The 13,530-nt window shown below is 38.2% G+C and overlaps 1 long non-coding RNA gene across 1 annotated transcript; it reads left to right on the top strand.

Moving 5' to 3' along the window:
* Positions 1–61: 61 nt before the first annotated feature.
* LOC135327836 (uncharacterized) lies at positions 62–12,906 on the top strand. The gene is made up of 5 exons (XR_010388246.1): positions 62–772; positions 1,859–2,039; positions 4,821–4,948; positions 10,986–11,062; positions 12,834–12,906. It is a non-coding gene; the product is annotated as an uncharacterized LOC135327836 (long non-coding RNA).
* The last annotated feature ends 624 nt before the right edge of the window (positions 12,907–13,530 follow it).

Genomic DNA, 13,530 nt, shown 5'->3' with positions numbered 1-13,530 from the left:
CCGCCTCGGCGCCATCTCCACGCGGGCTCTGGAGCGAGGTGCCTTTCCGCCATGACAGCTACCGGGGCGGAAGTGCTCCTGCCGCCTGCTCCAGAGAGCTCCGCCATGACAGTTACTGAGGCGGAAGTGCTCCTGCCGCGCGCTTCAGGGAGCTCGCCATGACAGCTGCCGAGGCAGGACGTCCTCGGTCGTTGAAGCGGGCAGGGAGTCGTTGGGGAGGCCTGAGAGGGGCGGCCCTATCCTCAGAGGAAGAGCTGACCTGTTTCTAATATCTTTTCCGCATATTATCGTATTTTTCCAGCGTATTAGTTCCTGGCGCAACCTAAGAGATAGAGCCTGGGGAGGAGCACTAGGGAAAGGGGTGTTGCTGTTGCTGTGTGTGGAAGGAGGCCCGGGTTTCCCTGTGCCATGACAGGCAGGGCGCAGGCTGGCCCTGTAACAAACTAGCCTGCCCCAGCAGTCCCGTGCTGGCGCTGCCCCTTTGCCACTGTGGGGCATTGCAGCATGTGAGTTGGCTGCCTGGAGATCTGCAGGCCACGTCCTGGTAGATGCTGCCCTTTTCTTAGGAAAGGGGTGGGGACTCGGTTTTGCTCAGCACTCAGGTGCTCCCTCCCCTCTCCTCAGGCCCGGTCAGGCCTCATCTGGGTGCTGTGTCCAGGCCTGGGCTCCCCAATGCTGGAGAGACGCGGAGGTGCTGGAGCGAGTCCAGTGGAGGGCCACAAATTCAGTGAAGGGCCTGGAGCATCTGACACAGGAGGAGAAGCTGAGACAGGTGGGTCTGCTTAGGCTGGAGAAAGCTCAGGGGAGATCTGATCATTGGGTTTAAATACCTGATGGGAAGGGCTAAAGAAGAGGAGGTCAGACTCCCCTCAGTGGTGCTAGGTACAGGGCTAGACACAGTGGGCACACACTGAAACACAGAAAGTTCCTTTTAAACATAAGAAAAAACTTTTTTACTGTGAAGGTGGTCAAGCAGCGGAACAGGTTGTCCTGAGAGGCTGTGGAGTCTCCATCCTTGGAGATATTCAGACCCCCACTGGACACAGCCCAGAGCAGTCAGCACATCAACCCAGCTTTGAGCAGGGGGGTTGGCCTAGACGATCTCCGGAATTCTCTTCCAAGCTCAACCGCTCTGTGATTCTGTGAAAAAGCATCACTAAACGCCTGGAACAGAATGTATAGTTTAACTTTACAGCCTTCATTTTGCGTAGGTTTTCCATATCTTGGCTTATGTTCATATAATGTAGTTGTGAAAAAATAAAAATATTTGTTAAAATTCTGACTGTGGAGAATTCTCAAATTAAATTATTTTAATGAGCTAAAACCAAAGTTTCATATCTGTGTCTAGCTAGCATTGGTCTGTATGTCTGGTCTCTTTTGTACTGGCATGTCTGGGGGGGGAATCTGGATACATCATTGCTGTTCACTGTTTTGATTGGTCCTGAATGAATTTGGGAAAGAGATGGAAAACTCTGACAATATTTTATGTTTATATAGGGTCTTACAACCTTCAGAATACACATTGCAAAGATTAAAAAGTCTGCCTAATATGACACAGATAAATATTGCTATACTTATGATATGCAGAGACATCAAGATTGGCTTTTACAAGTCAGATGCAGATTTTTTGGAGGTGGTGGGAAAGAGAAATGTTAAGGCAACCAAAGTCCTCTCTTTTTTCCCTCATTAACTCTGCTTAGTGTGTGCTCCATGTCTTGTCATTAGACAGATTCTGTATAAACTTTCTTTCCCACCATTAATACCACATCTGCTTTAAGTGATGTTAATAAGTTTTGCGTGCCTCATGATATTTTGAGTTTTCTGCCCAGTATAACTTTGAATCTGTTTTTCTCTCCAGATTTGCTGAACACTTAAAACTTCGGATGAGATAGATTGTATCTGTTAGGTGTTCATTAGAGATGACGCTCCATGTTTCTCAGCATGAAAAATCGAAAGTGGAGACATCAGCATTTTGAGTGTAACTGACTTTTGGATCAAAGTTACATGACAAGACAAGGAAGAAGCTTGCAATAGAATCCGTAAGTAGTGATGTCTGGTCACTTACTTAAGTAAGTTCTAGACAGTGTTGACTTCAAGAAGGGAAATATATTGTAAAATGAAAATTAGTACAGAGGAAGTTAGAAATGCATATTCCTCAGAAATAAAATCTTCTGTTAAATAGGGAGTTAAAAATGATTTTGAAAGCAGTCTGTCAAAACAGAACTTTTTTTCATTTAGCTGAGATGTTGTAGTGAATTTACTTACTCAAATACATAGCAGTATAAATAGACACACTCTAAATATTGAATGCTAGTCATCAAGAAATCATCAGTAAAATGTTGGATAACCTAATTAAGCCAAGTTGCATACCCTCCAGGTTGTTTTTATGTGGTGAGCACTATTCTGATTTAACTGTTGATAAAAACTGATTTCCTTCTAAATTTGCCTTTTTATGGCATACAACTTGTATCAACCAAATCTGTTGGAGTAGTTACGTGCATATATGCAGATGTGCAATGAAATGCCACATATTTTATGCATATCAAAATTATATGCTATATGATGTTTAACTTTCTGGGAATATAGTGTATCTACTAGAAATACTGCAAAAAGGTATCATAATTAAAGAGCTTATTTGGATGTGTTCTAGAAGACATTTTTCAAGGCCAGATATGAAATTACATTATATGCAAATTAATCTATGGAAAAATATGTTTCTCTGAAACACAGTACAAGTATTATTGAGTAGTTAACATGCACTGTAAGAACATCGTACACTAAGGTTAATGTACTAACATAAACATATTTACTTTGCAGTATTTTTAAGGGTACTTTGCAAAGCACCAGTATGTTGAGAAGCTGTCACTCAGAATTTGAATATAAAGCTGAATCTGTAGATAATAGGCTTTTTCTGACTTCAAATAGAAATTATTTTTGAAAATGATGGATTATACAGTTTTTGTAATGTCTGAAAAGCCAACATAATTGAGAATATCAATCTGCTAATTTATGATTAAGCCATAAAATAGAGAATTAACTGCAGATTATGGTGGGATGAAGAATGTGCAAAGTTGTGCTTGGAATTTACCTTTTCCTTAGGAAACAAATGGTTTATGTCTGAATGTATTTCTGTAGGTTAGTAGGGAGGTGCTGCATTGCCTAGGACTTTTAGTAATGGAGCTTGGTTTGTTAGGTAGAGAATTGTAAGATTTTTTGAGGTTTGGAATGTGTGTGGAAAAGGAGTCTGTTAAAGCTGTTTTCAGATATTTTTTGAAAATTGTCTTTGTGAAAGGACAGCTTCCTGTAACCATGTTGACTCAAGTCTTTCTGTCATCTGTCCTCAGATGCTGAATTAGTGCATTACAACAGCATTTCATATCTATGTTATCTTGGTTATTCCCTACCATGTTTATATGCAGAGTTGGTCACTCACTTCTTATATGGCATTGGCGATCACTCCATTATAAGCCTTGATTTGTTATCCTTTCAAAACCATGTCTGACTCAAAATTTAGAATGTTAGGTCTGAGAATGAAGAAAATTTTACAAGATTTAAAATGAATTTGTCAGAATTCTCCCAAATCACTGAATTCTTAACTTAATAAAGATCACCAAAGAGTTCAAAACTTTTTCTCCAGCATTTTTTGTCTTCTAAGAAGAAACATGCATGGAAGAAAGAGAAACAAAGTTAGTGGCCCTGCCGTGGCTGGTATTTTATTTCCAGGATCAAAATTTGTTGGATAAACTGGAGCACTGGCTCCAGCCAGCATAGAACTTACATGATTTCTGTGAACCTAAAATTCTATGTTGAGGATGTGTTTCCTCAGGAGACTTCAGCATGTAGAAAACTTTTCTTTCCCTGTGGAAAGACTCCTGAGAAACACTGACAGACAAGCTGAGACTTGAGGGGAAATTACTAGGGCTCACAAGAGGTGAAGTTGATGAGAATGTTAAAGCAAAATCAAGGTTTTCCCTTTATCGCCCCTCAGACTTCTATAGAGAAAGAGAAATGTCTCCAGTCTTCTTCCCATTCTGAGCCTTCACTTTCACATTTCCAAGGGCTGTAAATAATTCCTGTAACTAGGGAGATTGGTCAAAAATGGTTAAGTTATTCTGTCTCCACTGTAGATGTCATCTGCTAGAAAACACCTCTCTTACCAGAGGAACATGTTGTCCACATATGGGAAGTCACAGTATTGCTGGAAAGCAAAAATAGACTATTCAGATTTTTGCCTTCCTTTAAACAGTTAAACATCCCTCAGATTCAGAAAAGACATTTGTCATTTTTTTCCTTTCTAGGCTTTCCTTTGAATAGTGATTTGACAGGATAAAGTGATTTTAGAGAGAACCCCTACAAAACCACTGGCTTCTGCTCAGGCTGGGCTCTGATGTGATCTGACCTTTTCTAGTTTTTAATTTGTCCTCTTAATAAAAATGGAGTTTTCTCTACTCTGTTTTCTAATTCAAATTTAGCATGCAGTGTGAACAATGAAATTGTTACCTGTTCTCTGATTGTAGCTATCGATGAAATGAGCTGATAGATTTATTTTAGTCTACTAGTCAAGAGCCCACAGTACAAAAACCATCATAATAGATCACTATTGACAGTTGCTGTAAAACCGGTAAAGAACTTCATACAGCTGCTGCTGAAATCAATTAAAAGTCTATGGCTCTCTTTAGTCGCAACAGAATGAAGCCCTAAATCATGCAGCATATTGATGTTAATAATGTAGATGGCTGTAAGAGAGAAAGTTAAACTAAGACCAGTAGAAATTAGGTTTAAATCTAATTTCTCTGAAATACCTCATGTTCTGTTTTCAGTGGCACCGAAAAGTGAAAAAAAATCATAGTCCCAGTTTGAGGATATGAACATTGCAGGAAGCCTAAATGACTGCTTGAAGTGGTTCTTACTATTGCATTGATGAGGAAATGATCTGGAATTATTCTTGGTAAGTAATAAATCTTTGCCAAAAATCGATGTGTCAAACAAAGTAATATTTAAATAAATTGACAACTTAAAAAATAGCAAATCTGCAGGATCTGATAATATTAATTGAAAAGTAATTTAAAATACTATAAGCAACAGTTAATTAAAATTTACGCTAGCTTAGCAATTTTAATACTAAATCTCAGTTCATTATTTAAAATGTCAGCTGAGCTTTCATGAGTTATGAAGGAAGTAATATGCATTTTCTCCAGCCTATAATTTTGTATTTTCTTAGAAGTACATGATGACAGTGAATGAATACACACGTATACTTCTCATATATAAAACATCTTAATGTTAACTGCCCAGAAATTTTCCTCCTTTAACAATGCAACATACCCCTGTAATTCGATCATCATGGAACCTGTTAGTTATAGCAATTGCATCTTCAGTAGAAGCATGTTATATGAACTTTGTAAAGGCAACTGTACAACTGGGGAGAATTACAGAATCCTGAATTTTATGGTTAAAAGAAATCCCTGTGTCCTGACTTCCATAAGAAGCCATACAGCTTTTATAAATTTAAAAGCGTGCTGTCTGAACTTTTAGAAAAATATATAATCTTGATGGAAAGATTACTTATGGAGAGCCTCTTGCTGTTCTTGGTCAGATAGTTATTTATTAATTACACACATTGTTTAAAAAAGCTATTATGCCACATAGATTCATAGAAAATAGGGATTAGAAGAGACTAGACGTTAACAAGTCTATTCTTTTCCGGGGCAGAATCAGCAGTCCTTGATAGATGTTAGACTAAAAAACCTTCAAAGATGGTTTTTTTTCCACTTCCCAATGTCTCAGCTGTCCTTACTGTCTGCTGTTTGCTTATATCCTTTTTGACAGGAGTTTTCAGTAATGCACTGACTCAACACTTAATTATAAGCATCAGTAACCAGAAGACACTGTTTTAAGAGACATAGTCTCCCTTCTTTCCGTGAGCATAGTTCCTTAATTTCAGATGAGTTTTCCCCATGCACCCTCTTTTTGACTTCCTTCCCTCACGACTGATTGCAGAAACCTGTGTCCCATCTTTGAAATGCAAAAAAAAGCAATTTTTATCACAAGTGGACTTCATTCTGGAACTCAGACCCTATTCTTTGCTCATGGGTATGGCCTGACTTAGCCACAATCTTTAAATTCTAACTGGGTGGACGTGAGGCTGTTTTTTTCCCCAGAGCAGCTTTTATCAGTCCAGTTCCTGGAATTTGTCTGCTCATTCACATTTCTGTTAATGTAATTGAAGTTACACAGTGGAACACAGGCATCTTAAAAATCAGTACTTAAAAATTGTCCTTCTAAGCTTGGGTTAGAAACTATTTTTTTTTAATTAAAAAATACTCTTTCCCTTACATGTTATTTGTTTATTTAACCATACTGAATGTATCGTAGTTTCACAACACCATGACATGGACAAAAAATAGGTTCTTTTTCAACAGTACAAGTCATAATGTAATTGAAGCCTAAAATTAATTGTGTATGTGATATAACGCATGTTGTTATTTGTCATAAAATCACCCAGACAGTCATGAGACTTGGCCCTATAATTTGATCAGGAATCTCCTGCATCAAGGCAATCCATACATTGATTATATACTGACTGAAGATTTCCTTTTTTCAGTTTTTCATTCCCAACCTGTCAACTTAGATGAGATTTTGCTATTACATAATAGCAAGGAAGAAGGTAAAGGAAGGAAAAGCAAAAAAGGAAAAGGCAAGGAAAAACAAAGGAAAAAGTAAAGACTGACAACTTTAAATCTGGGCCAGTCACTCTTTGGATGACCTTAATCATTTTTTTTTTCAGTCTAATAATCCTGAAATGTTTTAAATTAGCGTAACTTTGACAGGAGATTGCTATACATGTTTATTTGGCTGACATCAAGGCATCTCATGTTTTAAATGAATTGCAACAGGGTATAACTCTGGTTTTCTTGTGGGTCTTCTTAATGACTTAAGACCATTGTCAGCAATGTCTACTGATCTGAAATAATGAATATTGTAAACAACTATAAGATTCATGTTAAGCCAATGACAGATGCTTGTTTAAAAAATACACATTAGAAGACAAAGCTGCAGATGGTGGGAATGTGAGGTGTAAGAATAGGTATGAGAAGGAGTGATAATTCAGAAATTAGCTAAAATATGGCATGTAAGAATTTTGTTGAGAACAGAAAGCACAAGTGGAAGAGTCAGACCCGTGCAGTTGACAGCAAGAGACTACATGTGCTTTTACTTGTACTCAGGGGAATGAAAATTAGAAAAATCATTGGCTTTGAACCAGACAGTGACAGTGACAACCTTAAAAAAGTGAGACAATGTTATAAACGTCTCCCTAACTTTTGTACCAAGACTTTCTTTTCATACATAAGGAGTTACTGGAAAAGGAACAGAAATCAATGTTTTCTTTCTATTTTAGACAAACTTTCACCTGTTATTGTACTGATTTGCCATGATTAAAGTTCCCTTGAAGACCCTGTTTTTTTTGCTAAATCATATCCTTTTATTTCCCTCCTTTTCCCAGCTCGCTCTGCTCAATCCATCCAATTCATTTTTCACCTTCTCTATCTTTTACAGATTTTTCCCCCCATTCCTGGAATTCCTTGGAGGACTGGGTTTACTGTGTTACCACTGTCTCCTTCATGTCCTTCCTCAGGACAAATTTCCCTAGAAACCCTAATCCTATTCTCTATGAAAAGCTAAGCCTAATATTAGAGACTTAGACTCACTCCCAGTGCAGTGCAGCCCTGTAGAGTGATCATACCAATGTTCGCTGCCTGACATTCCTCTTCTTGAATATTTTTCATGTATGTTGTTAAAGGCAGTTTCTCTGGCACAAAAGACAGTTCAGAGTGCGAAGGTAGGTGCCTGCCACCAACAGTTTTTCTCCCTGGACCTGTATGTTCTCTGCAAGGGACTGTGGCTCCTGTCCTGAGCACCTGCCTGGTACTCCCCTACACAGCACAAGTGAAGTGGTGCTCTTCCTGTTGTGCAAGGGTGTTTAAGCCACCCTGAGTACCAGGGAACACTCTTGGCACAGTAGTAGGGTGGCTCCCAAGTGAAAATACCTTTTACAGCAGCTACATGTCACTGCAGTACCTTGACCAGGTAGCTTACTGACCAGTCCTCAAACCACGCAGCTCCCAACAGATGGAAAAGTTAGAAGTTCTGCGATGTTATTTTTAGTTATTTGAGAAGTTTTTACTAGGGTTTGAAATAGAAGAAGTAGTATAATGCGACTTGGGGAAGAATAAATAAACACAGGGAAGAGATCCCTCCGTAACTGCGATTTTAACAAAGAATATCTCAGTAATTCTGCAGGGATGTCTGAGATAGCCTTGAAACAGCCACTGCGATTGGAAGAGCAATCTCGGTTGGTGAAAATATGTCATACAGCAGGAGAAAAGACAAATCACAGTTCAAAGATTGACCAAGGCAAAATGTTTACAAGAAAAACTGCATGTAGAAATGTTTTTGAAGAGCTTTGGGCTTCCTAACAAGTCCAATGCCCACATGCCAAGGAAATAAAATGGAACAGGTAAGATCTGCAGAGACAGTAGGACAATGCATAGCAAATGCCAGAATAAAGGGTGACAGAAACAAAGATGTCAGAGCACAGATATCAGGGAGGTGATCCTAGCAAGGTAGAAAGAGGTCCATTTGCTCAAAGCTGTATCTAAAGAGCATTTGTAAGCATTCTTGGACTATGAATCTGGAGATTTACAATATTGCCATTGATTGTAGAATTGGTTCAGAAGCAGAGATGCCTGATTTGTAAAGAAACTTTTAAGCAGTTGTGAAGCAGCACTGAAGCAGAGCAGGCTGGCATGGTACTTAGTAACCCTGAGGAACATAAAATTAATAAATACTTGTTTAAACATGTTTTTTACCTAAATTTACCCTGGGCCCTTTGCTCTGCCCGTAGGTGGGGATGTGCAGAGTACTCTTCAGCCTTTCAAATGCATCATCTTTGATTTAGGGTATCTTTTTGCTTTCAGCTGAAATTAAATTGTCGAATTATTTTATGTAGGTCTCTGTGGTGTAATGCCTACAGACCTCACTTGAAGTTCAATGGTCATCTGAATCATCCGTGCTCCTCAGCACATGAAAGGATATCATATTACATTTTGTTAAAAAACAAGTGTTTTTTTCCATTTTAACATTAGCAGAAGCTTATGTTATATCTGCTAACTGTCATTCCCTGTAGTTATCAGGAGACCAGTGTTACCGGATGAGAAATAGGTTGGCCTTCTTAATTCATGCTACTTTTCTCCTGTTTTTAGTCTTCCTCTTTTTTGCAATAATGGTATTTTTAATTAACTAAGATTTAATTAAAAAAATCAAATATTTTTAATGACCTTGAGTATGACTCTACTATACCTTGTTTTCAGTGGGCGCCCTGTTTTGCACCTGAAAAGGTGAATTAGGACCTGTATGTTTAAAAATACAGACCACAGGGAATTATACAAGTACTGAAGAAAGTAGATAATTGCAAGATTAACCATATGGTTCTGTTTGTACCAATCTGGCATGTTTTGGGAGTATTTCAAGGTCAGGTTCTGCACTCTTTTCTCCTTGCAAGTAGGTAGAAAGCTGGGATAAATAACTGATTAGATTTCCCCACACTGGAGTGTGCCAAGGAGCAGAAAGTTGCGACAGGGGCCATATAATGTAATAGAGTCTAGGAATGCTGCAAATCACACTGATTTGTTATTTTTTCTTTTTTTTAAATACTAGCTTACATTAATATCTTTCTGGAAACTGAGCACAGAAGAATATAATATTACTTTTCGATCTTCATGGTAGAGTCCTACTGCATTAGTTGATTCTCCCGTGAATGTGTTATTAAGTGAGATACGGCAATTACTCCAGTGCTAGGAAAAGCCAAACACAGAAATACTTCTATGCAGCTCTGGTTTGATTGCACTGTCATTTAGAATGATCACTGAAGTGTCTTTAAAAAGGAGTTACTGTAGCACATATTGAAAAATCAATATAAATGTTAGTCGTCTTGCAACATTATGCTTTGGGATTACAATAGCTGGGAATGCTTGAAGTCAACACATTTTAAGAAAATGGGGTTTATGTGGCATAAAATGTGATTGCAGCATTTGCTGTGAATTGGAAGATTTGTTTACATTAGTTGTATTGAGAAGCTGAGCTCTATTTTAATTTTCATCAGAGCACTAACAACCACAAAAAGACAACTGAGTGGGAGAAGAAAAAAAGTGCAAAATGAATCTGTTCTCCCTAATATATCAGCCACAAGATATGCTTTTACTAAATTCTAATCATCAACATCCAACACAACTAAAATGGAGTGGTTTTGTACAGGTAATGCTAGGGGAATAATTTGGTTGTTGGAAAATCTGATAAGAGTTGATGGGACAAGAAAAAGAGAAAATGCAGTTTAACTCTCAGACTTTAGGGAGACTTTTCTGGTTTTGCTGATTTAAAAAAAGAACAACAAAAAACAGCAGTGTTCCTTTACCTGTAAATTGTAGAGATTTGATGTGGAATTCAAGAAAGGATACACCCATAAATGTCCAAAATGTCATTTAGAGTAGCTTTTGAGAGAGAAAAAAAACTGCTTTAAAAGATCACATTATAGACCATTAATTTTGCTTATGCCTCAATCATTTTGGTGTTTTGTCATTTAACTCTGTTTAAAACAGCAACAGTCTCTAAATTCTTTTCACATGGATAATCTGTACTGTGAATCTGTTGTCACCATTTATAGCCATCTTTGTTACAAAAGACAGGCTACAGGCCTATCTTCATTTGCTTTGTAGTCCCTGCACAATGCTGCACAAAGGGAAACTCGGAATCAATCAGTGCAAATGAAAATGGAGCAGTATGTTTGAAGAGCAGTGAGCAACTGAGGAAATAGTGTGGAAGGGCAGAGCTTGTTATTAGTCTCTCTAACAGGCTTCTCAGGGGTGTTGGGTGTTCTCAGGTTTCCTCAACTTCAAAAAGAATTTGGAATGTTCGACTTTTTGTTGCAGGATTGGGGGTGCGGAAATGAGTGCCAGTCAGTAATGAGCCGAGAGGATGACGAACACTTACGAACAGAATGATACAGGTGAGAAATTCCTTTAAATTTTTTGATATATGTCATGGATTGTGCAGTGACAAAAAGCGGCATAAGATGGCAGCAAGAGATTGCAAAATGTAGTGTTTTGGAGTGACACATTCCAGTGAATCAACCACTGGCTTATAATAAATGCGATTATATAACGAGTCCCAAAATGGGGGTTGCTTCCATCTAAGTGCTGGTTTCTAACTTTTTTTTTGCTTTTTTTCTTTTTCCTTGGAGGAAGAATATCTCAGGTTTGTCTGACATTTATCATTTCTTCTCTCTGTATAGGGAAATGGAATAGTATTTCTCACTGCATTGCCATCTGTGTGAAAGTGTTTGCAGTTTACATGCTCATACTTTTTATCTAACTTGCATGAAAATGACTCCAAATTTAGAGTCATATTAAATACAGGGTCATGTACTGATAGGAATGAAGCAGGTCAAAGAACTGTGCCAGTAACACACATACAGCTTCACTGCCTTCTTAGCGTGGCAGAGGCAATGTGAATTTGTAAAACCACTACTCCTGTTACTACCAAGAGGCTATTAAGGTGATCCACTAATAAACTCTAGCGTGGAGAACAGGTAATTGCAGACCTAGGTCCCCTGTTGGTAGAGTTAGTCAAAGCCCAGGGGACTGTGCCTGGTGAAAGGCCGGTAGGGGCTGGTAAGCCCTGGAAAATGCTTTGTTAGGTGTTCTAGTTGCACTTTAGAGTCTTCTCATAACCCTTCAGTACAGGATTATGACCTGAAGACATAAGATTGCCTATATTGGCCAGAGTAATGAGTTTTGAACATGATTGTTATTACTGTTTGTGAAAATTATCTTAAAAGAAGCTGGAGAAAGAGAGGCAACTGTGTTTCTGAAAATGATTCTAGCAGGATTTCTGTGATTTAAGCATCACTAGAAATTTGAGTGTATGTGTTACTTGCAAAATATGGGTGTGTAATTTCTCAGTGTCTATGATTTTATCAGATGCAAATTTTCAGTAATGACTTTACATTTTTTTTTAAAGCTACTTTCTATAGCCTCAGCATGTAATTCATGCTTCTCTCAGACAAAAAGATGCATGTTTTCTGAGTCCTCTGCAGAGGTAATGATGGTAGTTAGCTGGTGCTTTTCATCCTTGCTTCTGAAAGTGCTTTATAAATGCATGTATAGCTTACCAAAAAGGGTGTTATGTGATCACATGAAGTAAAATCAACAGAAAACAACAATGAGCAATAAGTTTTTTCTAAAGTGCCTAGCAATGTATTGTCTATGTCTTATCGGCAAAAGATAGATTTGGAAGAAATTTTTACGTTTGTGTAAGTTCATGAGGATTTTTCCTGAACTAACTGATTCAGCATCTGCATTACTGTATTCACTGGGGAGTTATATGTGATTTTTATCTGTTATCTAAACCAGAGACCAAAATGCAAAATTGGCTTTCAGAAAGATGATGTAGATCTATCATGCTCCCTGAACAACTTAATCCATAAATAGGAGATGGATTACAATAAAATAAATATTTGCATCTTTGATGTATAGTATCTTGTTACACTGTAACTCATATCTGCCTGTTTCCTTCCAAACAACATTTTAACATTTCAAGAAATAAAAAGCAGAAGTCATTTGATATTAGTTCAGCATTTTTTTAATGTTAATGCTTCTGGGGAGGTCAAATGGACATTTTATGGTATGTCTTTTCAGTACAGTGTTTGATCACATGTGATACAGTGAGTTTCTCTGTGCTGTAGATGGTGATGCAGCATTTTGTGGGCTGTATTTCAGTAATGTCAATCATGTATGGCTGTAGTAAGCATCATCCCAGTTTCCTGAGGGAAGACTAGCAACAATCCACAGACAAAGTGTAAGTATGGATTATGCTCTCATTCCCCTGATAAAAAGGAATGGTTCAATTACTCAATGTTTAGGACTGCAGTCATAAATATTGTCAGAATTGGATTACATGGTTCATTATTTAAAAGTTGCTTTATGAATCTTTGTAATGGGATCTGGATCTGGCTAGAGCTTTGGGATGGATCTGCCTAGAATTTTTCTTTATAGTGAGCTCCCCCAGAGGCCAAGATGGCTTTTAAACTCAAAAACACAGGTTTTTGAGAATAAAAATAGAGATATATATATTTTTAATGAAATAAAGTGACCAGACAAAGCACAATAGAAAAAGATGGTTTATAAAAATATCTTCCTGTTCCCACTGCATTGTTGAAGGCAGGTCCATGCTTCCAAGCATAGATTCAGTCAACTCGGTGGCTTTCTGGGTTGTAGCACACCCTATATAGTCCTTTCTGGTCATCCCGTCTGCTTTGAGGGCTAGCTGTGGCAGACTCTGCTCCTCTCAGGAGTCTTTCAGGCTATATATGCTTTGTCAATTAGTGGGCGCCTCTAGGGGCTTATCTGTAGAGTGGAACAGTTGCTGCTGAGGACCCAGTGCCCACACCATACACATTTGCTTCAAACTGTGCTC

Source organism: Dromaius novaehollandiae, chromosome 3, assembly GCF_036370855.1.
Source record: "Dromaius novaehollandiae isolate bDroNov1 chromosome 3, bDroNov1.hap1, whole genome shotgun sequence".
NCBI classification, from domain to species: domain Eukaryota; kingdom Metazoa; phylum Chordata; class Aves; order Casuariiformes; family Dromaiidae; genus Dromaius; species Dromaius novaehollandiae.
This window is presented reverse-complemented; position numbering and strand designations above follow the sequence as displayed.